Below are 19,473 nucleotides of genomic sequence, written 5' to 3'. Positions count from 1 at the left end.
TTATAAAAGTAGAATTTGTTTAAGCTAAATGGTACATATAGAGAGAGATTCATAAAAGCTCAACTCAGGAGCTTATTAATTTACTTTAAATTTCTTTTAATTTACTAGAACCCTAGTGATAGGAAAAGGACAAGGAGTGATATAATTGACTTATGGACAGAACTTTAATAATCTGGTCAATCATAATCTGGTCAAAAAGGGCAGAGCATCACATTTCCCTGAGTTGTTTGAATAGAGAAGTATAACTTTCATAGATAAATCTTAGAATGAAAGATGTGTTATAGAGTTGGAAGAGATATCTAAAGTCATCTAATCAAATCCCCTCATTTTACATAAGTTTGAAAAATATTAGCCATTGTCATTGCCAAATTCCAAAGTGTTACCTACATATGGTTTGACAAAGAATATTGGAAATGACCCAATTTAATATCTTATAGAGCTATCAGGTGTATAGGAATTTTTGTGAAGACTGAAAAATCCAACACTAGTTTTATACCTACTTTTTCATGGCAGAGGGATGGAGAACAAATAGGACTTAATATTGTTTATGTTTTCAGATGCAGTCATTTTATCAGATTCTTGTACTTAATGGCACATGTTTTTGTCACATGACAGGATTCAAATTGGAAGGATAAGGGTTTTTCCCCCAGAAATGGCTATGATGTGAAGACAGAAAGTGAAACCATGTTTAAGAGATCATTCATTTTTATAAGTTTGATAAAGACCTTTCTTCACAATAATATTTTTAAGACAAATAGTATAAGTATTATTATGCACATTCTACAGAAAAGGAAAATTAACAATAGTGTTTCTGTATATAAAGTTCCTTTGCAAGGGTTAAAGCACAATACAAATGTGAAGGTTTAATTTTATTGTTATTCTTTCTGTTATATCAACAATCTCAATAATAGAAGCCAGCATTTAGATAGTGATTTAAGATTTGCAAAATGTTTCACAAACATTTCCTTCTTTGATACTTAGAACAATACCGTGAGGTAGCTGCTATATCATCTCCATTTTGTGGATAAGAATATTAAAACATACAGAGATTAGACTTGTCCAAGATAACATGGCTAGTAAGAATCTATAGTCACATGTAACTCATATCTTCCTGACTCCAAGCCCAGTATCACCTGTCTATTAAATTTTGAATATAGTCACAGTTAAGTAATTTTAAATAAATAAATAAATATGTTTTGTGTGTGTGTGTGTGTGTGTGTGTGTGTGTTGTGTGGTGCATGACACAGCATTGTGAAAAGAGCATTGCACTACAAGTCAGAAGAACTTGGGCTATACATAGTCCTAGACCGAAAGTCTGAGTTGTAACCCAATGCCCTTTCCATTATTCTATGTATGATTGTTGTTTTATTATATTGGGATAGCATTGATACTTCTTAACAGGACCAGGCAATTCTATTCAAGGACTAGTTTTTAAGTATTATCTTTTGCTGACTTGACCAGTGTTACAAAGTTAATATTTGTAAGAGGCAACACTTGAGCCCAGACCTCCCCATTTCCCAGCCCAGCTTTCTATACACTATGCTATGCTATTTTTTTATACATAAAATAAAATACAATAAAGACATAAGAAAAAATACTGTATTCTAAGGGAAGGAAAAAAATCCCTCAGTGATTCAGAGAAAGTGGTGTCAAAGCAGGGCTTTGAAGGTCAGAAATGATTTCATGGAATCAATCTTAGAAGGCACCTTGGAAATCAGCAAGTCCTATCTAAAGACTAAAGTCTCTTTATAACTTCCCTAATGAGTGGTCATCTAGCCTCTAATGGAATAGCTCCATTGATAAAGGAACATACCTCCTCCTGAGACAGCCCTTTCCATTCTCTGCCAGTTTTAATTGTGAGGGAGGGCTTCCTTGCACTAAGTTGAAATTTGCCTTCCTGTAACTTCCATCCTTTTAGCTCTTCCCTGTGGGTACAAACAGAATGAGTATAATCCCTTTTCCCTTGACAAGGCTCTTAAATATTTAAAGATAATGATTATGCCCAGCCCCTTTTCTTCTTCTCCTCTTTCCAAAGCTCACCTTCACCAGATTAAACATCCCCAGTTCCTTCAGTTGATTGTTCAATAATATGATTTCTAGTTCTCCCAACATATTGGAAGACTCTATTCTGAACACAGTGAAGCTTGTCAAATGCCCTTCCTAGAAAATGATGCCCACAATTCCATGTGATTTGACCAGAGCAGGACTACTGCACATCCCCCCATTCTGAGCATTATACCTCAATCTGATATTGCCACCTAGAAATGCATTTTCATAATCCTTGCATTGTTGACTCATTTTGAACTTGTTGAACCCTCAAGCCCTGAGAAGACTTTTTGATACAAACTTTCAGTCATGCTTCACCCCTCTTATATTTATGCAGAGTAATTATATATATATATAGACATACCTACATGTATATGTATGTATGTACGTACATGTGTATGTATTAGCAATTGTAGACCTTTATATTTTTCCCTATTTAATTGAATCTTATTAGATTTAGACTACTGCTCTTACTCATTTGTCATTCTTTCGCTTTCTCTCTCTATCTATATGTATATATACATATACATATACAACTAAATACATATGTATTTGCCTCTGTATATCTTCTTTGTCATTCACAATGCTTTCTATCTCTAAAATTTTCATAATTGGTAAATTTGACCACTAAACCAAGTAATTTATAAAAATATTTAATAGAACATGATTGATGACAGACACCTGGACCACTTCCCTGGAGACCTCTTCCTTAGTGGACATGTTTATTAAAAAACATCCACTCTTTGGTTCTGGTCGTCTAATCAGCTCCAAATATACCAAGCTATATTCTAATTTTTAGAATCTTTTTTAATCCAACCACCGCCCCCCCCCACACACACACACACACACATTATAGAGGATGAATGTGAAGCCTTTCCTTGACAGTCTAGTAACCCAGTTCAAAAAAGTAAGGAGGTGAACCTGATATGAATTAGCCATAGTGAATTTATTTTGGCACACAATCATCATCCTTTACCTTTTTAATTGGTCCTATATCATCATTTCAATAATCAACCCATTCTAGAATTCAAAAAACCTGTCATATTCACAAGCTTAGAGCTCTGTAGAACCTATTTTCTTTTTAAAAATTGGGACTAGATTTGTCTAGAGAAACTGCTATTATCTTTACTATTCTCAACATAGTTATCAATATTTCAGCAATCATATCTGCAAATTCCTTTATTATCCTTAAAATGATTTTAGGATCCTTGCTCTAGAAATGGAAGTCGCTAGAAGTCATTAAGTCCAGCTGCCTCATTTTATAGTTGAGAAAACTGAGTCCCAAAAATATAGATGAACTGCCCAATGTTGTACAAGTAATAAATGAGAGTATATGGGATTTTAGCTGAGGTCCTGTGGCTCCAAGTTCAGTACTCTATCATTGCACTATATTTTCTTAAATGACTTGAATTCATTCACAACTAAGTGTTCTCTTACTGACTTCAGGAAAGCTCTTACTTTGATTTCCTATTAACTATTTTTCCTTTAGGAAAAGTGTGAAGTTGGCAGAGTTTGACTCTTGGGAATCTTTTTGCCACATCTCTTTCCCCCTCTCTCTGCTTCTCTCTTTGTCTCTGTCTCCCTGACTCCTTCTCTCTCTGTCTCCTCTCTGTCTCTGTCTCTCTCACTCTTTCTCTGTCTCTTTATCTCTCTCTGTTTCTCTCTGTCTCTCTCTCCATCTCTCTGTCTCTCTCTCTCCCCATCTTTCTGTCTCTCTCTCTGTTTCTCTCTGTCTCTGTCTCTGTTTGTTTCTCTCCCCCTCTCCTCCCTCCCTCCCTTTCTCCCTCCTTCTCTCTCTCTCTTTCTCTCTCTCTCTCCTTTCCTCTCTCTCTCTCTCTCTCTCTCTCTCTCTCTCTCTCTCTCTCTCTCTCTCTCTCTCTCTCTCTCTCTCTCTCTCTCTCTCTCTCTCTCTCTCTCTCTCTATTTCTCTCTCCTTAGTCTCTCTCAGCTCCTATTCTCTAGAAACCTATCTTTTATTCCCTTCCTTTAGACCTTGCTCTCAGGCAGATAATGGCTCATCCCCATACCCTACCCCCCACTCCCAATGTCATTGACAGAGACTTAAAAGCTATTCATCTCAGTATTGTTTGCATTTTAACAAGGGAATCCTAAACATGGAAAAGCTTTCAAGACCCAAAGAATGAATCAATGATGGGAAACTTTCAATCACCATAACTGATGGTGAAGGACATTTTGAAAAAGGTTATTCTGTTTAGTAATCTTCTTTCCATATTCTGAAGGTCTTGCCCTGATATATAAGCACTACATATAAATTCTCACTCTGAAAACCCTAAGGAATAATAGGAATAACAAGTATTTAGGGGTTTGGGACCATGATCATTTTTATACCCCATTTAAAGTATAGATCACATTTGTTAGTTTGGGGAGTAGTATGGGGAATTAAAACAGGAATGCACATTTTATTCAGGGAAGTTACTCTCCTTAATTATATCACCTGGGAACAAGCACCCAATGGATATTTATTGAATAGAATTAAAAATATAAAGATAGCCATTGAGCCCTCAATATTATAACTGCTGTAAAACCATGTATATGCATATATAGAATGAAGTCCCCTGGGTCTAGACTCTCTGTCTAACTGTGTGACCTTAGGCAAGATACTTAGAATAGAATTATAAATCACAGAATCATGATTTTAAAGCTGGAAGAGATTTTATTTGTCACATAATCTAATTCTATCGTTTCACAGATGAATAAACTGAGAGCCAGTGAAATGAAGTGACTTGCCCAAGATCACACAGATAGATAGTAAATGGCAAGAATTAGGATTGTATCTTAACCCAGCATTCTTTGCCTTATACCATCCCTACTTTACTTTGGAGGCTTCAATGTATTTATCTATAAAATGAAGAGCATGAACAAGAAGACCAATAAGTTTCCTTCCATCCTTTAAACTCTTAATTTGTAATAATATCAATGTTATTATCAGTCTATTCATTTTGTAATTTAGATGTGACTTTTATTTCAATAAAAATTATAACATTAAATAAGCTTTGATAGGGGTAACTAAACTCTCATTTCAATGCCTCATTATGGTCTAGAGTTATGACTCTGTTCTCAGAAGCAACCAGCAGAACTTTCAAAAGTCCAGATGAATTCCCATAATGTAATAAGAAAACAGAACTTAGTTGCTAAGCTACAGTGATACATGCTTTCCATATGGTGTCATAGTCTCTGGCATATTAACTGGAAATCTAGAAATACTTTAAACATGGTCCCAGTTGGTTTTCAGAAGAAAAAAAATTTAAGTTATCAATAGGAAAACGCCACAAATTACTAATTGCTGTTGTTATGATTATTGTTCAGTCATTGCAGTTATGTTCAATTATTAGTGACTCCATTTAGGGTTTTCTTGGGGAAAATACTGTGTTAGTTTTGTCATTTCTTTCTCTACCTCATTTTACAGATGAACAACTGAGCAAACAGAGTCGCAGAGCAAATGAGTGTCTGAGACCAGATTCGAAATAAAAAAGATAGTCTTCCAGACTCGCTGACTGGCACTGTATCCATTGTGCCACCCACCTTCCCTACTAATAATTTGAGAAATGCAAATTAAAATATCTCTAAGACTCTTCCTCATACACATCAGTTTGACAAAAAAAAGAAAAATGACAAATGCTAGAGGGACTGTGAGAAAATAGGTTCATTAAAATACTTTTGGTGAATCTTTGAACAAATCTAGCAATTTTAGGAAGCAGTAATTTGCATCCCCTTTGATCCAGTGATACCACTACCAGGTCTATTCCTCCATTAAAATCAAAGGAGGAAAAGCATCCATATGTACAAAAGTATTTATATTAGCTCTTTGTTGTGGTGGCAAAATTTTACAAATTGGTGGTACGATGGGGCATGGTCATCAATTGGAAAATGATTGAATAAGTTGTAGTATATAAATATGATCATATACTGCAGTGATGGAAGAAATAAAGAGGGGAAGGTTTTACTCAAACTGAGAAAACTTGTATAAATTGATGAAGGGAAATGTAATCAAGACCAAGAATACAATTTATACAATAATAACAATATGATAAAATAATCTAACTTGATAAATATGAATTCAGAAGACTCATGATGGAACACACTATGTACATTCTGATGAAGATAATAGACTTAAAGAACAGCCTGAAAAAATTTTTAGACATGGACAATGTTGGAATTTGCTTTCTCTAACCATTTTTAATATATACAATGAGTATTAAAAAAGACATTTGTTTGGATTTTTAATTTAAAAATGGAAAATAAGTATAATGTGGTAATGGATTACATATCTACTGGATATGATCATCACCAGGTTTTTTGGTCACAATCATCAAATTGGGCCAATTTGTAATTTTTTTCTATCTACTTATCAACTCATGGAACCATCTACCAAGGTATGAAGGGCCTATAATCTGTGTAGGTGGAAGTGTCCATGTTACTGAAAGATTCTTGATATACTAAAAAAAAAAAATTCTACAAATATAGGCCTTTAAAGTAAATAAATATAAACTTTAGGAGACAATTACTTCCCTTGAATCCTTATTCCAAATTCTGGAGTAAATTTCTTATAGAATAATAAGGAAGTTCTATGAAGAAAACAATAGCAAAAGAACCATGATCTAGGCTCCAAAACATAACTGGACTCAGAATTTCTGAGTTAGAAAACACTATGGAGCCCATTTGCTCAGCTTATAGCCAACCAAGTATCCCCTTAATAAAATCTTCAATAAATGTCATTGTGCCTTTACCTGATGAGACTTAGGGAAAGCAAACTACTTCCTTCCAAATCAATCCATTCTCTTTTTCAGAAACTATTATATTAGAACATTTTCTTCCTCTTAGTCCCTTTGCATTGAAGTTAAATTTGCCTGTCTGGAATTTTCTTTTTTTTTTTTTTTTTTTTTTAATTTTGCTCCTAATTTTACTCACTAGGACCAAGCAGAAGAAAACAAAACTTGATTTCACATGACAACCCTTCTACTTGGAGTCAGATTTCATAATTTGTCAAGTCTAGACACATTTCTCACTTTACAATTTTGAAGTTGATTTTTAAGCCCAAGTGCAAGATTCTATATTCAATCCATTTTATAGATAGATTTTTATTTTTATCTTCACCTTATAGAAGAAAAGTTGCCTGTAGAAACATGTTAAATAACATTCTTTGGAGTTTTATCAAGTTGAGTTGTAATAAGGATCAAAGTGAACTTATTACTTATTTTATAATGTGTCATAGTTGTTTAATTTCAAAATATTGTGATTCTTATCTCCTCCCTCAAAATAACCTAAGACATTCAGGAGCTTAGAAACTCAAAGCCATGCAAACATGGATTCAAGCCCTTTCTCCAATGAATATTAGCTGTAAGAGTTTGAGTCACTAACATGCTATACTAAGTCACTATCTAGAGAACTCTCTAATACTAAGAAGAGAAGATTTGAACTTGAATTGGTAAAGAGAATTTGTTTACCCAGAGATTCTTTATACCAATGAAATCATAGATTTGCTCTTTATCCCCTATTCTTCTTTAATGCTACTTTGTTGACCACCTGAAATATTACAGTAATTAGGTTTTTCCTTAAAGCTAATTTGTTGTTAATCTGTTATTAGAAGACTTAATAGTTTACTTTTTCATGGTGCTTAACAGCTTACAAATTACTTCCCCCCCAAAAAAAAGAATACATGGCATAGATAGTACAAATAGTATTATACTCATGGAGAAAGAAATTGAATTTCAGAGAGATTAAATTATTCACCCATCATCACGAGGCTATTAAACAAAATATCTGGGATACAAATCAAGATTTTCTGATTCCAAATTCAGGGTCCTTTAATTATTCGTAATGTTTTATTATTATTATAAATTTAGCTATTATTATCATTCTAACAGATGTTTCACTTAGAATAGGTGATCCCAAAGGGAAAAAAAAAGAAGTGACACCACAAGATATTTTAAATAGCATGTGTTATTTATTTAGAGGAATGTGAGTTTATAGTGGGTCAGAGTGATTTGGGAAACTTTCATGGAGATGTGGATATTTGATATATGGAATCGCTTGGAATTTGGAAAGACAAGTAGAAAGAAAGCTCATATAAAGGAAAGCATGAACAAAGCAACAGAAGTGAATAAGATCAAGAAATCTTGGAAGATACATTTGGAGGTCAATTTAGCTAGAAAAAAGAGTTCAGGTAGAAGGGTATTGAAAGGTAATAATAGAAACCAACTTGGTTACAGATGATGAAAGAGATAGGAATACAAGATTTCCAACTAGAAAAGAACCTGGAAATCATTTAGTACAATTTCTTATTTTATAGATGAGAAAATTAAAGGCCAAAGATATGAAATTATTTTCACAAGGCCATAGTGGCGAGCAGACTTGGACTTTTGGGTACAAATCTTTTGCTTTCTCTACTGTACTTATTATGATGCACTTGAATAGGAGATTAAGAGATTTGTCCTGATGGTTATTCTATTTATTATAAAGGAGAGTATTTTAGTGAAAACTTTAAAAAATAAAAACTGATTTAATAATGTGATGTAGATTGAATTAGATTAGGGACTAACAAGAGATAGGAAGATATGTTAAGAAGTGATCTCAATACTCCAATGAGCCTTGAATGAATGAATGACTGGTGTGGAGGAGGCTGGAAAAGAATGAGTATAGTGTAACTTTACATCATTTGATTCAGTCTTACCAGCTGATTTTAGAAGTCATTTTCCAAGAGAATAATCAACTGAATAAATTGGTAGGAATGGGTTCAGTGAGATTAAATTTAATTCAGTTCAATTCAATATATATTAATCAGAGGTTTATTCTTAAGGCCTAACTATTTTGAGGTCACTATAGTAGAGAAAGTCACAGTTTCTAGTCTCAAAGGCTTATTACTTTATTAGAGAGAAGAAAGGTTTGCAAATAAATATAATGCAGATTGGAATTTCATAAATGCATAAAACATATATAACAACAAACCACTGGGAAATTCAAAGAGGGAGATCCTGCTGGATCAGGGAAGATTGTATGGATGATATGGTTCTTGGTAGGAGAGTAAAAAAGGAGTTCAATTAACTTGGATACTTTAACAATAATATACTTTACAAGTAATCTTTTTAAAGATGATTACAAATAATATATGGGACCTAGTGGAACCATGTGAGAATAGAATTTATCATTTGTTTGCCAGTAGTATAGGCATGAAGAAAATGGTCTCAAAGGTTCGAAGTCCACATCTATAGGCAATCACATATGGCATGTGGTCCCCATTTAATACCTCTGCAATGTAAAATGACGAATCAAAAGTTCTGTCCTTTTTCACAAATTTAGTCTTTACTACTGACAGGTCTGCTGGTAGGTTAATACCTATACGTGCCCTGGAAATAAAAGTATGCCTTTGTCAATTCAATGTCATTTCGTAGGTTCTCGAAAATGAATTTCATGATGTCCTTTGAGAAACACCTCCCATCTTTACAAATGAGCATGCTATTTCTTAACACATTCTGAACCTCTTTTGGTAACTGGTTAGTGAGCTTTCTTGCATGTGAACTCAATCTGATTCCACAAAAACATAGTATATGCAGTCATTGGTTATACCCTGCAATCTGTTTCAGTTTCCAAGGGGAATGTCACTATCAAAGTTGGCTATTTTCTTTCCAATAACCCACTTGTTCTTTGTGTAAATTGCCTCCATTTTATTTCAGGGTAGCTTTTCTCTGCATTTAGGAAATTTATTTTTTCTTTATATAAGACAGAATAATGGAATTGATCCCACATGCCAAAACCTCACATTATTTATTTGTGAATAAACTTCTTCATGCTAACATTTCAATTCTAATCACTAATTACACTGGCATGGAACTCTACATATATGAAATTTCTGTTGTATGAGTCAGATTATATCTTTCTTGTCATGAAGATGATACTGATTTTTTTTTGTCCAAATACCAACTATAGTAATATTTTTCCAAAATGATCATGCCATCATTTTCAACCATTTTCATTTTCCCTCCTGCTTCTTCCTCAACACTTTTAAAGTTTTGTCCTTAGAAATGTTACATTTTTTTTTGCCATTGTTGTAATTGGGTTTTTTTCCTATAAATCCAATTATTTAACCCAATAAATATATATTAAACACCTACAGTATACCAGGCACTGTGCTTAGTGCTGTGGATACAATTAATAAAAAGAAAGACATTCCCTACCCTCAATGAACTTAGAATCTAAAGTGAGGGCTAGGGTGGGACAATACACAAAAAGAGGCATGAAAGTGGGGAGAAACAGGAAGTACCTAATATAGGGCTATCTTGTTCCATGGTATTATAAGGAAACAGATGCAAAGTGGAGTGATCTGAAGGGATCTTGTCCTCTATAAAGGATGACATTATGAAGGAGTTTAGTACTTCACCCTCCATCTCTCCAAAGGGGTTTAAGAAAGGTGAAATGAATCAAGGTTTTAGTTAGCAGCATGGTGGTGAGCTTAGAAGTAATGATCTTATCCTGAGGGGCATCTTGTTCTTTAGAGATGAAAATACCCAGGGAAGCAAATGCAAAGTGGTGTTTCTGAATTTGATGATGTTCTTTGATACAAAAAAAGTGGGGAAAAAACTATTAGTCAAATTCTGAATTGTATTATCTGTACATTTAATCTTATTAATTTGTTAAAAAGTACTCTGATTTATTTGCTACCAGAATGGCTAACTTTAGCAGAGTGTAATAGTAAATGAAATACTAGTCTTAGAGTTAAGCAGGTGTGATTTCAATCCTGCTTTTGAGACTTTACAGGTGTGAGATCATGGGCAATTCTCTTAATGTCTCTAAACTTCAGTGTACATATATGTAAAATGAAAATAATTGCACCCATCATATCTTTATCTCAAGTCATGAGGGTTATAGAAAATTCTCTATTTAAAGTGCTTTGCAAATCATAAAAATCTCCAAGATTATAAAGATTTAAGATGATGACGATGATGATGATGATGATTAAATTAATGACCACTCAATTGTAGTTAAAGGTCAGAGTCTTTCTGTGTACCAATTGTGGAATTCTGAAAGCTAATATGGAATATTAAAGACACTAAAGCTGCCATTAATTTTAAAAATATCTGTTACTAAAAATAGTGCAAATCATTAATCAGATGTATGATAAAAGTTGAAAAAATAAAAACCACAGAATTTTTGTACAATGTTAAAATTCATTCTTTCAATAAAGTACCTATAACAATATGATGCACAAGGCTAGCCAGTAGGAAACTAAGATACAAAGATGAAAGTCATTAAAAAATCTTAAAATTTAGGTCCATTAGTGTACTACATTTCTTCTGATTTTTACCTGTTTCCCTCTTAGGATTACCTCACTCATTTTCTTTGTTTAATTACATTAAATTTCCTATTCTTTGTTCTCCAAACAAACTTGGAATTCTCTACATTCAGCATGCCATCTGTCCCATCTCCTCTCTATTCTGCCTCTAAGCTTTTACAAAGGCTATTCCCCATTCCCAGAATGTACTACCTTCTCATAACTATCTCTTAAAATCTGTAATTCATTCAAAGATCAGTTACAACAGATTTTTTTTAACAAAATTCATTTTCTAATTCTTGTTACGTGTTAGTGCTCAGGTAGAGAATAATTAAGAGAAAAGAAGAGAAAGTTAGGATACAATTTAAGCCCAAGACTGTAGCATGAACATAGCTGTACTTAGAAGTCTAAGAGTTATATTCCATGTGTAATTCATTGGAACTAATTGTAATATTATTTTAGTTTACATTAGATTTTAATAGAGAAATGATCAATAACAGAGAAACAAAACGTCTCATTGTGCAGTAGTCCTTGACAGATTTTAAAGACAGCATTCTGATGAGGCATTGGTATACATCAAATAGATGTTTTTGTGTCTACATGTTATAATTAATTGATACATTCAAATTTTGATTTGAAGAGTACTAGTTTGAGAGTTTTATTTTACTTTCAGATTGCTAAGGATTTTATATGCTCATATGTAATATATAAAGAATAAAATTTAGAGAGTTATTTCTTTATCATTTAGTATTATAAGTCTAGGTATAAAATGATCATTTTATGTACTTGATCATTTTAATAAACATTTTCTCATACCATCAATACCATATGACGTAATCTTTGTTTAATTAAAAAAAGGAAGTAAGGAGAGGTGGAAGGAAGGAAAGGGCACTTTCAAGTTATACAAGCAATTTTTTTTTTCCTTAATGCAAGAGAAACTCTATTGTGGGATAAAAAAACACAATGTATTAAAAAAAAAAAAAAAAAAAAAAAGCTTTTGTGAGTGATGAGATTTATACAGAAAGTTAAATCTTGCTGCCAAAGTAAGAATTTAGTAGGTTGCTTTATGCTCCAGTGACAATGAATAAGTTCTTCATAATGGATTACCTTTACTTGGAGTTATAGTCATACCCTAGCAATAAACTGTGGTGCTACTTAACAAAAGTTTACAACTATAAATGTGTGTTTACTGCAGAGCAAAGATAGAAAAGTAAATGACTTGAATTTATTTCAGTGCCTTATCTGCCCTTTAATCACTTTGACAGACACTTCTGTGATCCCAATTCCTCTATAATTTCTCATTCATGTTCACATAATCCTTTCTTGATTACAAAGAATTTTTCCTATGAGAAGTCAGTGGAAGTATTATTATCCTCAATGTGCAGATTAAGAAACTGAGACAAGGAGAATTTTAATGATTAGCCAAAGATCAGCACTTCAGAAACCTAATCTATCTCTGATCTCGTTGGTGTTAGTCCTTTTTCCACCAGTGCCCATCTTAATCCATCCAAGACAGCTGATCTTTGGAATTATTATCCATAGTTAGACAAAATCTACTATTTTTTCCACAAATCCATCACCAGGATTGCCTACTGGTCATAAAACCTCCTTCTTGGTCCTTGATTAATTCAGATCTCACTCTAGAAATCAGCTATAACACAAGTCCAGTGCTACTTTCTTAGTCTAAAACTTTCTATGGCAAAATACTATCTCATAAAACCACTAATTATTAAAAATTATTTTAAATGTCTGATTTAACTTACCTCCTTTAATAAATGTAGACTAACTATTGAGTATAATGGTTCATTGATAATTGCTATAATGAGAATAATTAAATGACTTTTAGTTAACTAGTAACTATATGAGAGTATATAAGCAATCACTATATAAGACTTAACTTGGTAAAATAAAGGATACTGAGCTAAATGTGCACTAACCATAATACATATGTAGGAATTTAAATTTAAAATTTAAAAACACATAAACAACTTAAATAATTGATATGAGTATTTTTATTGTTATTTTCCTCTTCTGTTGATGAGGAATGTATAGAGAAAAAGTTCACTTAAGAGTTTTAAATATAGCCTATTATTGTAAAAATAGTGTTTTTAAAAGAAAAATACATAAGTAAACAATGAAAAATAATTTCATGGAATTACCACAAATTATATTTATTATAAAAATTTTACATTTGTATTCAAATAAAATTGTTTTATTCATGTAAAAATTACTTCATTTTGTCTATAACATGTGGGTTATTTTCCTTTTTTTTTTCTGAGGCAATTGGGGTTAAGTGACTTGCCCACTGGTCATACAGCTAGGCAGTAGTAAGTATCTGAGGCCAGGTTTCAACTCAGATCCTCCTGACTTGAGGGCTGGTGCTCTATCCCTTGCATCACCTAGCTGCCTAGTTGATTTCTTAATAAAAGTGTGACTAATATCTGTATTCAGGTTCTGTTCAGGCTACAATTGGGCTAAAAGGGATATTAAGAACAATATGAATTAAATACTCCTATTCTTGATAAAAATTTTTTTACTAAAAACAAGTAATCTCTCAATCAATATCCAAGCATTGGTATTCTAAGGGATTCAAGGATATAATTTCTGCTTTCAAGGGGTTTATAATCTCCTTAGTGATATGAATGTTTCTCAGGTCACTTTGCCTATCCTCAAACCAGTTGACCACTTCTCAGGTATGATATTTTTTATAAAGGATATTCTTATTTGAATACGAGTTGGATTAGACAGGCTCAAATTTCTCTCCAAATCTGAGTGTCTGTGGTACTGTGTAAGAGGCTGTAAATCCATTCCAGAATGGAATGGAGTCAGCAAAGTATTTCAGAAATACCTGGAAAAACTATTGCATTGTATCATTTGAAACAGTTTACTATGACCTGTCTACTTCTCAATGTATTTCAGAACTCTTTCAATCTCCATTTGCACATTTTTTAGGAAAAAAGGTTCTGTTCTTTATGTCTTTGTTTTAGTAAAATCTTATTAAGGAAAATAATAAAATTCATTATGGTTGCGTTTTTATAGGCAGTTTGTTTATTTCATAGGAAATAATGTGTTATCTTACTTCAAATCCCAGTTGCTAAGTACTCTGAATATGTTCTTTATTGCAAGGTAACCCACAAGAAGTCTAGTACAGTATCTTTTAGAGGATTTATGGTAATGCTGCTGAATTTAGCTGATCATAAACAGCATGGTGAGCCCCTAAGGGTCTCTTCATTTTCCTGACACACTCCACTGCTGCCCCATTAACACTTCGTCTGTTATTGCCACATACTCAATTTAATGAGTATCTTTGAATTTGGAGGTCTGCACCAGAAACAATAGCTCTAACAACCAATGCCCTACCTAGTCATTTTACTTGCTCTATGCCTAGTTTCTAGATATGCCTTTTTATATATTTACATGAAGTTCTGAGTTGGGGGAAAGGGTTATGGCATTGTCTGTGTAATCCAAGCATATTTTATTTTAATTATAGCTGCCACGAATCCCAAACTGTATACAAAATTACATGAGAGAGTATAGATGAAAAGCAAAATGCAAACCAGTGAAAACATTGTTTTTCAACTATGATAACATTAAATTAGTGACATGAAACACTATCACCAGGAATGGACATTTTGTATTCATGGTGAAGTCATATTAACTTGAAAGAATATTTAGAATAGCTAAAATATATTCTAATTATTCATCGAACAACCAATTGTATCAAAGAAAGAAAAGAGGCTAGATGTAGTTTCAGAGGTTCCCTGCTATTTGAATAGCATATAGAATGTCAAATCCAACTTTTTAGAGGCTTTTTAAAGTTCTTAAAGTTATCCAGAACAAAAGAAATGCCTATTTCAAATATTTTCTGATATATTAATATCCTTCTGAAGCAGTGTTCCTAACTAAAATAATTTACAATTTATCCAAATATAATTACCTATATTAAGCATAATTCTTTGATATGAATCTAAAAGAGCACAGAGGAAAACATCTCTTTTAGCTCTTCCTCATTTCATGTTTGTTTGTTTTTGTTTGTTTGTTTGTTTTTTTAGAAAATGAGTTTGGAGGAAAATTGATGAAATCCCATTCAGTGATCTCCAACAACCTCTGAGAGCAAAGTCTGGACCAAAGTTGAATCATCTCACCAAGGGATTTCAGGTACATTTGGCCTCAGTGTAGCACTCTCCAGAAATTATTGATGAAAGTTAATTTCCTCTATAGTTTATTCCATTTACTTTTAGCTCTTGGTAAAAGAGATTTTTTTTCCTGTGGGGTGCTCCATAGCTTCCATGAGGCATTTAGGAGTTCTGTTGTGCATTCTCTTTAAACAGTCAATTCATGCTAAAAAGAGCCATTTGCAGTTAAATTAGATGATGCATGTATTGTTCTTGATACTAAAGTTATACAGAGCAGGAATGAATGCTGGATCCTGATGGACCATGATACAGTGAAATTCTTTGGGCTGTCAAGAGAACAAAAAATAGTACAAGATTGGTTACCCTTCAATGATAATATTGCATTTCATATAAGTGTAAGGAGAGTTCTCCATTCATTCCAGAAATGACTGGCTGTCAAGTATATAAGTGTTGGAGGAGTTTTTGTATGTTTATAACAAATCTAAGTTTTCTGCAGACATTATTTGGAAATTCCCAATCGCTAAAATTCACACCATGAGTATATGGCAATTGGAAGTTATGAACCTTCAGCCTTTAGGCTTTTGAGTTTATGAGTGAAATTAAAATTTAAAACTGTAAAGCTTTCTGTCTCAGTACCCATATTAAGGAGAATGTTTCAAACTATGCCCTTTTATGTGAAAAAGACAAAGAGATCCCATTTTCTCAGGATACATGGAGAGAGCTGTGGCATCTTCATTGTGCAACATTACTTTTTTTATCTGCTTCCTGTTTCATTTGGCGTCCTGATCACAGGGAAATTCATTACTTACTTAAAACTCAAAGACTGAGCTTTATTTCCAACATCAACAACCTTATATCAAGAGTCTTTTGTAGAGGAGGATGGTGGGGGAGCAAGGCAGTTGTGGTTAAATGACTTACCCAGAGTCACACAGCTAGTAAGTCTTAAGTGTTGAGGCCAGATCTGAACTCAGGTGTTTCTGATTTCAGACCTGGTGATCTATCCACTGCACCATCTAACTGAACCATCTTAATAGAGTCTAAAAAAATTCTTAAGAGAAATTGTATTGCATAGTAGTTATAGAGATGGACTCAGAGTTAGAAAGACCTGGAATTGACTGGTGACTCTGATATATACTGGCTATGTACTAAGAGCAAGTAACTTAACCTTTCAATATCTCCAAACTAGTCTATAGAACTTTAAGTTACAAAGGAAGGCTATATATGGAAGGAACTTTAATGTCCCAAATTCCCTACATCAATGAATTCATGTCTGGATAAAAACAAAATAACGAAAAATAAAATGGCATAATGAGTCTTATATCATTATTTTATATATACTAATTATTTTCCTAAAGAAATGCTCTTTGTACAGTTGTTCAAAATTAAGAAAGCAGCTAATAATACATTTCCCTGACTTGAAAAGTTAACTTCCTTACTCTGAGTGTTAAGAGACTTATGTAAGGGTCACTGTTTCCTACAATTAATTTTATTTGTTTGGAGAGTGATGAGAAATTAAAAATTTTGTTAGACTAAAAATTTTCATGGTATATAATATCCTTTAATGTAGAGGGCCCAAACTCTGGAAAAGTATACTTGAAATAAGGATACTTACAATAGGGTGTTTACTCAGTGTCATTGATGAAATAATGGTTCTCTAGTTTACACATACTTAGTACTTGGTATGGTGATGTGATGATTCTACAGTTGACATATGCTCAGAGTACTGTACTGATGTAATTATACTAAGATAAATAAGGGCTGAGAGGACTTGAAATAAGCAGACTTGAGAGAGACTCAAGTGAGAGTGTGCTCAAACTGGATCTCAGACTCCAGACTCCAGAGAGATCCTCGAGAAAGCTAGCCTGGACATTACACTTTAAGATATGGTTTCTTGAGTCAGCTAGATGGTTCAGTGGATAGAATGCTGTCCCTAAAGTCAGGAGGATCTGAATTCAAATCTGGCCTCAGACAGTTAATATGTCCTAGCTGTGTGATCCTGGGCAAGTCACTTAACTCCAATTGCCTTAGCCAAAAAAAAAAAAAAAAAAGGTAGGGACTTTCATATTTGCATCATCAATGACTAATATAATGCTTGGTATATAGTAGATGCTTCATAACTGTATATTAATTAATGAATAGATGGTAGGGAGAAGAAGTCTGGGTGAATTTAATGCTTTGCTATCCTAGTAATAATTCCACAATTAATTATTTTGAAAATAATCTATATATTTTAACCCAAAGTATTCCAGTGTTCTGCTCATATATGAAACATACATAAGACTTTACTAGGTTAAAAAACAATGAAAAGTGTTCTTTAGCATCATCTTTGGGTAAGTCAAAATTTGGGGCATACTATTGAGTTGTGAGATTAGTATATTTTGCAAAATAGGCAGATCACGTTCTCAGAGAAAAGCAATGGACAAAATTTAAAGATTGTTAAACTAATCAAAGGACCATGAACATTTGTGTATTTATAGTTAGTTTATGTATTCCAATTCATATCAAACTTACTCTTTGATTTTGGTAATGATATACATGAAAATCAACATAAGATGGCAGCACATGTGCAAATTATGTTCACATTTTCACTTACCAATTTCAACTTTTTTCAGTTATTTCTATTTATTCAGTCTCCTATAAATGCTAAGTTTTATACCTAATGGAAAAATCCTTTTTATATATTCTGTATTTATTTAATAGATACATTCTACTAACAATAGAATGAAGGATGAAATGAAACACTATAAACAGAATCTGAAGTTTGTTTAGACATGTTAATACAAATATACTGTTGTGATGATGAGTTCAAATTAACTTCTGGCAGGAAGAGATAACTCTTTGTATAAAGGGGAAGTTTATAGATCGCCCTATTACAATGATCTAAATTCAGAGTTTATAAATAACTTTTTTGAGAAGAGGGGTTTCTTTTCTAACTTGCTTTCCAAATTTCAGCAGTTGCAAAAATCAGGAAAGAAATCTATAAATTATAATTCACAGACATGTTGGTTTACAGAAAAGCCTTGTTGGTTATATCACATGAGCCAGTCAGCTGGGATTGATGACAAGCAGTGTCTACTGCTAGGGCAGTAAGGAAAGCAACACTTGCTACAGTGTTATAGCTGTGCACATCAGGGCAAGGAGAGAGAAACCTAAAAGATTCAGAGTGGAAAAAATATTTCCAGCATTTTCAAAAATATATCACTCTGATGACCAGAAAATATAATATTTAAATCAGACTGAAAATTCTGTGAGATATAAAATCAAATTAAATCAAATTCAGTTCCAAGGGGTATTTATTGTCTCACCTGAGTAACAGGAAATTTTTTGTGTAAATTCCCAAATGCCAAAATGAGATCTTGCCCCTCCCTAGAATAATAAGAGTAATAATAAAAAACAACAACAAAAAATATTTAGTAATTTGCACCATACTATTCCTATTATAATACATAATTCCAGGTAATGCAAAAAAAATCCCCCTTTATATTATTCATTCAGTTCTCATCCAAAAACACTTTGTAACCATCAAAAAATGAAAGAGGAAATGTCGCAAGAAATTATTTCTAAGCCACAGGAGAAAATATTTTCAAATAGGAGTGGCATATTCATTTGGTATTTGATGAAAGTGTGAATTTAAGGGTATATTAATATCAAAGACCAGAGAGGACAAGACTATCACTAATGAAGCCACCTTTTTTTTTTTTTTTTTTTACTCATTCTTGTTATGGATTAAATGTCACCATGGGGGATTATTTGAATAATTCAAATAATTCAAATTCTCTATAGTATGAATTTACCTTTCTTATTTAAAGTAAATCTCCAAGAAAGACATATAATACAGTCTCTGACAGATCCTACCAAGGTTGAAAAGGCCCTAAGAATGGATTTGTTGGTAGACTATCATCTGAGATTAATTTGATTAATCAGAAAGAGTAATCACTTACTTGGCCATAAGGTAATGATTTTTTTTAGTCATAATAATTCTCAAAGACTATGCAGCAAGATATG

General features: G+C 32.8%; 1 protein-coding gene across 1 annotated transcript in view; it reads left to right on the top strand.

Annotated features, from left to right (window-relative positions):
• The window catches only part of MYT1L (myelin transcription factor 1 like), a 660,434-nt gene that overhangs the window by 164,086 nt on the left and 476,875 nt on the right, over window positions 1-19,473 (top strand). Inside the window, exon 4 of the mRNA XM_031951169.1 lies at window positions 15,385-15,490. The gene's annotated coding sequence lies outside the window, so the exon portion shown is untranslated. The remainder of the gene's footprint in view (window positions 1-15,384; window positions 15,491-19,473) is intronic.

Source organism: Sarcophilus harrisii, chromosome 2 (genome assembly GCF_902635505.1).
Source record: "Sarcophilus harrisii chromosome 2, mSarHar1.11, whole genome shotgun sequence".
Classification (NCBI taxonomy): Eukaryota; Metazoa; Chordata; class Mammalia; order Dasyuromorphia; family Dasyuridae; genus Sarcophilus; species Sarcophilus harrisii.
This window is presented reverse-complemented; position numbering and strand designations above follow the sequence as displayed.